Here is a 9311-nt window from a genome sequence, read left to right as displayed (position 1 = left end):
TCTTCCTCACAGACTTCATGGCCTTTCACAATCAAGATCTGTCAGCAGTCATCTCCTACCTCCTGGAACCCCAGACTGCCTGACACAGTCATCTCATGACATCACATTCAAGCTTTGGGACTTTCTGCTCTCCATCTCCTCTGCCCTCCACTTGAGAGAAGACGCTTCCTCGTCCTTTAAGACCAGTGCTACCACATGTCATAGTTCTGCCAATCATGTTGTGTTTATTGAGTGACCTCCAACCTCTTTGCCACCATGTATTTTAGGAGTGGGTGGATCTGAACATGTTCCCAAGAGCCCATGCATGGGACGTGAAGTGGGTAGAATTTGCTGCTTCCCCTTTAACTATATGCATAGAACCTGTTAAGTCCCAGACAGGGGAGCCTGGAATCCACTCAAGGGTCTTCTCTGCTCAGGGCTCTCTTGGACAGTGAAACAGAGGTTTGCTCATTCCCTGAGCTTTCTGTCTTGAGGTCTGCTTACAATGTATTGGAAAATTTTCATTGGCCATCCATGCCCCATCCCCAAGGCACTGGATGCTATTTTAAAAAGAACTTAGTTAATTTGTGAAATGGAATTCTATTTTTGTATCAGCTTGCTTTCATAGGGTTCATAATTTTCATACATAATTGGGCATTGCAGTTCTTTTCAAACGAACCACTTCTTTATTAGCCTCATTAATTTTTTTAGTATCCATATTATGGTCTTCATTCTGATTTATTTTATTAATCAAAATGAACCATTGTAAGTTTGTTGAGAAGTCAATTATCCAAGGCTAAGAAGGACTTACGTTTTACATACATGGCACATTTTTATTCATTTTTTTATGTCCTTTAATGTTGCTTATGGTGAATTTTGACAAAAAGACTCTAAGTGGAGAAAAATATTCACTAATCTTTTCCACTGTAGTTTCTTGATTTAAAAAAAAAATTAAGATGTGAATGGAGAACAGAGGATACCTTGTGGGAGTTGAGCCACTTTTTCCACTATAGCCACCCTGAGGATTGAACTCGGGGCATGAGTTGATGCCTGCTGAGCCATCTTACCTGCTCTCTTCATTTTTAAGTTCAGAAGAAGATCTGTCTTATGTCTTTTGTCTAAGTCGTTTCTGTCTTAGACTCTTTAACCAAGCTAAGAGTAATAGAGAATATGTCAGAGAACTTTCCCTAATAATTTATTAGCCCTAGATTGATCAAAGTCAAACCTTCCCGACAAAGGTGGCTCGCGTGTTATAATCTTATTTATAGAGAGCTCAGTTTATAAACTTTTGGTTCTATGTCATGTGTCCAGTCTCTCAGCCTAAAACGCAAACTGTTTTTGGAAAATTATAGCTTATAAAGTTTTTAATTACCTGAAATTTTATGTACTTTTTCTTTCAAAAATTCTATTTTGCAGCTTTTTTTTTCTTACAGACCCTTCCTATTCCTCTTTACATTTTCTCCTAGGTACAGTGTTTTACTACACTTTGGAAGCAACTACTATGGATACGGTTTTATTTTTTATTATTCTTATCCAATGGCTATATCAGATTTTATATTTCGTTTTACCAATCTGGCTTGTGTATTCAGTCTCACACAGTAGCCCAACATCTCCATGTAAATCATCATTCTTGCCTCTTGGTCCTTGTACTGTTCTCAAGCTGCACCCTCTTTCCACTCGACACCCATCCTGTCTTCGGTTATCGCTCACACACTTGTCTTCTGGGCCCCCGGCTCTGGTAGGCGGTGGGGCTCAGTAAACTTCACTTTCTATTCACCTTTCAGAATTAATTTGTCCTTCAGAATTAATCTACACCCCCTCCTGAGTCAGTGAGGATTGTGTGTGTGTGTGTGTGTGTGTGTGTGTGTGTGTACACGCTAATAACATTTTTCTGGCAGTCTCTAGTGCTCATTTGGAGACTTCCTGAATTTGGCAGCATGACTTCCATTTTAATTAGCTTCTCAGGAGACGTTTACACAACTCATAAGATACATAAGCCTGCACTGAAAGAGGGAGAATCCAAGCTCAGAGGAAGCTGGAACCTGGAGCACAGCTCCCTGGAGCGGCGTTTCTGAGAAGCCTGTCAGAAGAGTGCCGTGGAAATACAACCGCGATGAGGTCATCTTTAATACAGACTGGAAACTCAGGCTTTTGCTGGAATTCAGTGCAATATGGAGCCAGTGGGGGAAGGCAGCAGTACAAATTCCTTCTTTATCCCCCTCCAATAAAAGATTGCCATTATTTTCTTGTATTCATTTTGAGTTAAAATATTATATTAAGCTATTGTCTTGATTACTGATTTTGGGGGTGTTCCCATTACTTTGGTATTTGATACTAGAGTACTTGCTTTTCCCAATGTCTTCCTGATGCTCTTGGAAATGTCCTGTTAGTAGGTTGGGTTTTGCCTGCCCCTCACACCTTTAAAAATATGCCCATGTTCTAGACCTTAGAGTCTATGAATGTTAAACTTTTTTTTTAAGTCTTTGCAGATATGATTAAGAATCTCAAGATTAGATCATTCTGGATAACTGAATGGGCCCCAAATACAATGACAAACATCCTTAATAGAGGCAAAAGAGGAAAAAAAATCACAGACACAAAGTGGAGAAGAGGCCTCATACTGAAGAGAAAGACATGCAGAGAGGGGGAGGAGGAAAGAGAGAGGGAGAGAGATGTTCGGTCACAAGCAAAGGAATGTGGAGGATGAGGGGTAGGAAGAGACAGCATGACATGTGCCTTCTGAAGCCTTAGAGGGGACAGTATGGCCAGCCAACCCTTTTGAGTTTGGGCTTCTAGTTTGCAGTGTCAGGAGGAGTAAGTTTCTGTTGCTGTAAGCCACGGAGATTACTTGTCATCTGTTCACTTAATAGAGCCCAGAGGTGGCTGTGTTGGTGCTAGGTGTTTCCAAAAAGTGTGCGCAAAGAACAAACAAGGGGGCGGGGAGATGAAAAAGAGTTTCTGATGGGCTGTGCGTGTGTGTGTGTGTGTGTGTGTTGATTTATCGGTTATTTTTGAAGTATTTTTAAATGTCCTGCCCTGCTGTGCTAGGCAGCATGTAATGCACAGAAAACACTAGCTTTATCCCCTGTAGGTCCTGAAGAAGACATAGCAAATTCGTATCCCTGTGACTTCCAAATCCCCATTTAGCTCCAACCAGGTGCTTCACCCACTGAGTTAAGGCTCCCTTCTTTTCCCAGGATGGTAAACTGACTGAAGTCCCTAAGTCAGTTTCCCCAGTAATAGCTATATATGTGTTAAAGGAATACGTGAAGCTATTTTTCATAAGAGAACCAAATCAAAAGCTTCTGATTTTTGAGATGTTGAGCACAGCCATGGATATTCTAACTTCAAAAATATAGCGAGCAGAAACTCCCAGAAAACAAAAACCAAACAAAACCTAACCCAAAATATAAACAGACAGAGTCCTGTGCCAGAGATCAGCATATGGACTCTGGGCCTGAAGCTGTGGGTTTGTGCCCTGACTCTATTTTGGCTTGTACCACAGTATTCTAATCTGTAAAATCGGGCTCAGAGTTTAGATGGGCTGTTGTATGGAGACTCCAGCAAATAATATGGCCTGTTATCATTGTCCTCTGACCCGTTTGTGTTTTTCTAAATATACTGGTAGAGAGAGGGGAAGAAATGAAACAGAGCAGAAACCCAGTGACTTTCAGCTGAACGAATATTAAAAGTCTCCTACCCCAAATGATGACACTGCTGTTTCTGTAGCTGTTTTGAGAGTATTTGTCCTTTCCACGGCTATAAGGGAAAGCCTCATAGCAGCATGCTTCCCTTTCCACGCACTCACCATTTTCCATCAACATATGCTATAGATTCAATGCCACATTGTTTTTATTTCCATTTAAAGAGCCAATTACATTTTAAAGAGATTTCTTAAATGAGGAAGAAAAGAGAACATATTTAACGGTGTTGCTCCTGTGCCTGGCTCTCTTCCCGCCCTGATGGTTCCGTGTTCCCATCTGGTTCCTTCTTGCTTGGTCTCTTTAACAGTTCCTGTGGTATGGGTCCTTCAGCCATGTGCACGCTTAGCTTTTCCTAGGTTTAATACCTTCCTTTCACAGTCCTGAAAAGCATTTTCCACGTATTTGACAGTTCTTATTTGACAGCCCCTCCAACCCCCACTCCCACGCCAGTACTTTAAAGACATTGTTCCATTGTCTTCCTGCTTCCATTCATTATTTCTGACAAGAAATCTGTTCACATATTTATCTTTGCTGCTCTCTGTAAACACAAGGCTTTCCTTCCTCTGGCTCTTTGGGTGTTTTCCCCCTGTATCGTTAGCTTTAAGCAACTTGATTATGACGGACTTCGTGGATTTTTTTCTTCAAGGGTCATGTATGTTGTGGCCGGACTTCACTAACCCTCTTCAACTTTTGGTTTTATGGTTTTCAACACATTCAGAAAGATTGTCATTATTTTTGTAGTATTCTAATGTACGAGCTATGTCATATGAGCTATATACGACTCTTTATGGTTATGTTCCTTGGACCTCAGGAAGGCTGTGAGGTAAAGCTGACTTCAGAGTCACCAACTATGGCTTCTGAGGCCTTGGAACACAATGATCTAAAATGACTGGTTTTGTTGTTTTGTTTGTTTGTTTTAAAAATTCTCTTTTTTTGGTGTTCTATTTTGATTGTCGTTGGGTATAAGATGGCTAATATTGTCATCTGGACAGGATAGAGAATCACTTGGAAGGCAAAACTCTGGGCCTGCCTGTGAGGGATTATCATCTAGATAAGGGTAGCCTCTAGCCATCTGTAAAGGATTATCTAGGCTAGGTTAGCCTCTGGGCCTGCCTGTAAAGGGTTATCTAGGCTAGGTTTGTTGAGGTGAGGAGTATCATTCCTCACCTAAGATCCACCACTAAATAAAAAGACAAAGTGTTGGGATCAGTAAGCAGGCATCTCTACAGCCAGCCTCAAGGGACCTGACAAACCAGTTATCAGGCATTTGTGAAGCCACCAAGAAGACCACCCGCTGATCACCTGGAACCACCTTCGCATGCCCTGGGTCACTTTATAAGAGAACTCCAGGAGCCCCTCCTCTCTCTCTTTCTCTTCCACCTCTTCTCTCTGCGACCCCCTTTCCCTTCCCCTAATAAACCTCCCATGTGGAACCGGTCTCGTGGTGTGATTTGTGAACCCGTCGTGTAACCTTCACAGCCGCACGTTTCCTAACAGAAAGCATGTGACTAGTCACCTCAGGTTCTCTGCCATGTACTTTTTGGTACATTGACACCAAAATAACTAACACAATTTCGAAGAGCAAGGATAGAGTTCTCATGGTGGAGAAACTGAAGAAGGAAAGATTTGTTCTGGCTTAGTATTGCAGAGGGTTCACTCTACTGAGATGACAGAGTTGGGAGGCTCACGTCAAGAAAGGCCAGGACACAGAGGATGGGACCTTGGCTCCTGTCTGCATTTTCTTTGTCTTTTTTTCATACTGAATTGTAGCCCATGGCACCCACATTCAGGGTAGGTACTTCCCCATCAGTTCATCTCTGAAAGACCTTCACAGGTCTCCTCCAGCTCCTATTTCAGTGGTCCTCAACCTTCTTCATGCTGAGACCGTTTAAGACCCTATGTTGTGGTGACCCCCAACCATAAAATTATTTTCGTTGCTACTTCATAAATGGAATTTTGCTACTCTTATGAATTGTACCGTAAATGTCTGTGTTTTTCTGGTGGTCTTAGGTGACCCCTGAACGGGTCATGACCCACAAGTTAAGAACCGCTGTGGTAGACAGTTCTAAACGTAGTCAAGCAGATAGTAAAGATTAACTATTATGAAAGATCCTGTTGTATGCCAGGGGCAGCGACTGCAGCAACCTTAGTAGAATCTTGGATGTCACCTGCTAACCCTGAAGCTGCATTTAAAATATCCTCTGAGGGTGTGTGTGTGTGTGTGCGTGCTCAGGTTTGAGAGATACCACATTGGCAATTTTCAAAGTTCTCTCCCAGTTCTAAGCAACTATGAATAGATCAAGGGGCTTTCTAAGGTCAAGGTACATTGTAGAAAAGTAGTCACAATGCATTCAATATAAGTTTCTGGGGTAGATTACCAGAAAAGAACCCGCTATCCTTGTTCAAAGAGAAAAAAATAAAATAGTTAACAATGAGTTTTAAAAGACAACTACTTAATCTATTGTTTATTTTGTTAATATTCTCCCTCTCTTTCTCTTTCTCCCTCGTATCCTGAGGATCTAGATTATACTTGGCAAGTATCAGATTAATTATGGGTAAGATGTTTTTAACTGACTGAGGTTCAAGAGACTGGTTGGATGCGCTATCAAGCTTGGAATTTGTAGGCCTCTGAGAAGGATCAGTTAGACATAGAGATCTTTAAAAAGACACAGTATTTTGACTAAAAGAGCTGATTCAAGCTATCTAAACAGCACAAGTTTTTAGGAGAAGTTGGTAGAGAAGAGTCTCAGAAAGCTTACTCAATATTCTAATGAACATTTTTTTAAACAGTTGAACAAGTAACTAAGGGGAATGCAATTTCATATAATTACAGCCAAAGAGAGAGTTTGAGGGGGAAAATGCAGACAGATTTGGAGAAAATGGCTGTACCAACTGGGGACTGTCAATAGCCCAATAGCTCAAGGCAGGAGCATTGCCAAGGCAGAATCTGCTGCTCAGCTGTTCAGTGGACTGAAACCAGGCACTTCGTTAGTCATGATGGACCTCATTTTTTTTTTTTTAATGTTTTTGGTTGGGCTGGTGGGGATGCTTATGGTGTTTGAGATGTGTGATGCCACTGGAGTTAGAGCACATACCTGGCATTTGTGGAGTCTGTGATAGCATCATGCACGATCCCTATGAGTGAATATTTTATAGACTATTATGTATATAGGAATGACCATTGTTTCAGGATTTGGGGAAGAAAAAAATAATAGAAACTCATGGGACTACCTAATGGTAATGTCTGAAGGGTTTGGGTTTTAAACTCATGGAGAAACTGTGAGAGATAGATAGTAAATATTAAAGGTTGGAACCCTCAAATAAAAGTCAAAGGTCACTTTTTGATAAGTATAGTAAAAGAAAAAAAAATGGACAAGCTGAGCAAGCTGAAAGCTGCAGAAGAGGATATTCAAACATCTTGATGATGACCAAGCAAAGAACCACCTCCCACGCATTAGCCCCACCCCCTCCCACACAAATGAAAGCACCAAGACAGGGGCGTTTTGTAAGTCGGGCTAACAGCTAAGAGGCAACAGGACCCACAGAGCATCCCTTAACCATAACTCTTCATGCCTTCTCTGAGGATCAGGGAGAAAGAACTTTGTGAAGAATGAATGTCTTTATGATCTCATAGGGAGAAACACATCAAAGCAACAGAAACTCCCAAACTTCCAGGTCTTCTTATCATGCTGAAACGCCCCCCCCCCCGTTACCATCTGCTTCAAGAATAAAGGCCTCTATCTAAGGCTAAGGATTCACCACATCTCAGAGAAACTTGCCACATTTGGGGACAACGTGAAAAGTCCAGTATATCTTTATGCTGGGTCTAATTAAGTCTCCAGGGCTTCTCTCAGCCTGATCCCACTGGTAATGTAATCAAGAACAAACATATTCTTCAGACACAGAGGGTCATTACAGTTTGACAGTAGAATTATTCCATTTCAGTGCGATTCATTTTTCTCCAACAACTCAATGGTGGCTCATTTTTACTTAGCATTCTCTAATGGGTTTAAAGTTGATTTTAGCTCTGTGTGGGATTAAAGGCCTGCACTCAGGAGGCAGAGGTAGGCGAATGTCTGTGAGCCTGAGGCCAGCCTTATCAACAGGGCAAGTGGATCAGGACAGCTAGGGCTACAAAACAAAACAAAACAAAAGGATTTATTTTAGGAAGCATCCCTCAGGATCTAAAGAAACGGCAAAAAGATGCCAGCGTTCCTTTTTAAAGTACTGCCTAAGCTATCAGTTGAAAAGCTCCCCTTCATGTTCCCTCTAGAGAACCCACAAATCTTTATGTCCACTCGCAAATCCACTCAGACCTTGATGTATAGGATGTGTATGTATGTATTACTCAGGAAATACACCTCACAAGCCCAGGAAGGCCCAAACTAACAAGATTCACAAGGCCCCCTGCCGAGGTTATAGACCCAGTAAGCAACCGTCTGAAGAATAGGTTCTCCATCTGTTGAGCTGCCTGCAAGTCGGGCAGAGAGCTCCGGGCTTGCAGCTTCCTGCTGAGGCAGGCTTTTCTGTGATGTAGCTGCCTTTGAATTGTTCATGATCCTATTGCCTAGAATCCTGTAAGTCTCCCCTAGAATCTCATGGGTTTGGCAAATTGTTCATTAGTAATATTATTGTGTTGGTGTGTGCCCTATGTGAGCTGGTGAGGAGGTGTGGTGTTCATGTGTGTGTGTGTGTGTGTGTGTGTGTGTGTGTGTTGTTGTTGTTGTTGTTGTTGTCTCCTTAGGAAAAGTCTCACACTGTGCCACCACCTCCTTTTCTGCTACATTGGAAAAAAAGATGACTTCTTTAAAATATATACATATAATAAGAAAGTCCAGGACAGCCAAGGCTATTCAAAGGAAACCAATCTCAAACAAAACAAAACCAAACCAAACACAGACACAGAAATATATATTTCTATTAATTCTTTGAGAATTTCATATGCTGTTTTTGTTGTGTTTACACCTCACTCCTCCCCATAGCTCCCTCCCACATCCACCCCCACACACATACACATGCTTTTCCAGTCCTCTCAACTTTATGTTCTCGCTCTGTCTCTGTCCCTCTGTCTCTGTCCATCTCTGTCTCTCTCTTTTTAAAATTACAAGCGTAATGATGCTGACCATGTATATTCCTTGGTGAGGAGCTAGCTGCTGGCCTGTGGTTAACCTACCAGGGGCCACACCCTTAAAAAGACTCCCTGTCCCTTATAAAATGACCTCTAAGATTGGTTTCTCCATCAGTGTGCTCTAGCACTCCTCTTCTGCCTTTTCAGGCAGATGTTACTAGTATACAGGTTTCTCACTGGTGTTTTTGGGCTCCTTTTCTTAGCAGTAGCAGGATAATGTCCATTTTTAAAATTAGAAAATGCTTAAATATTCCTTATATTTTAAACTGCCTCTTCCAGTTATCTGTCTCAGTCTCTTTGTAGTTCTTATATAAAATTGGTGACCTTTGAGAAATGGGAGAGAACACATAGTAAACTATAACCCTATGAGTGTTTGTTAGGCAAACGCTTTTCTACTCTCCAAAGTTGAGCACTGAAGATCGCAAATCATAAAATCAGTTGTATGACAAATCCTGAACAGATTATTAACATGTAGTTTGGGAGGGAGGTAACTACCAGAA

This window comes from Meriones unguiculatus, chromosome 12 (genome assembly GCF_030254825.1).
Source record: "Meriones unguiculatus strain TT.TT164.6M chromosome 12, Bangor_MerUng_6.1, whole genome shotgun sequence".
Lineage (NCBI taxonomy): Eukaryota > Metazoa > Chordata > Mammalia > Rodentia > Muridae > Meriones > Meriones unguiculatus.
Note: the sequence above shows the minus strand (reverse complement) of the source record.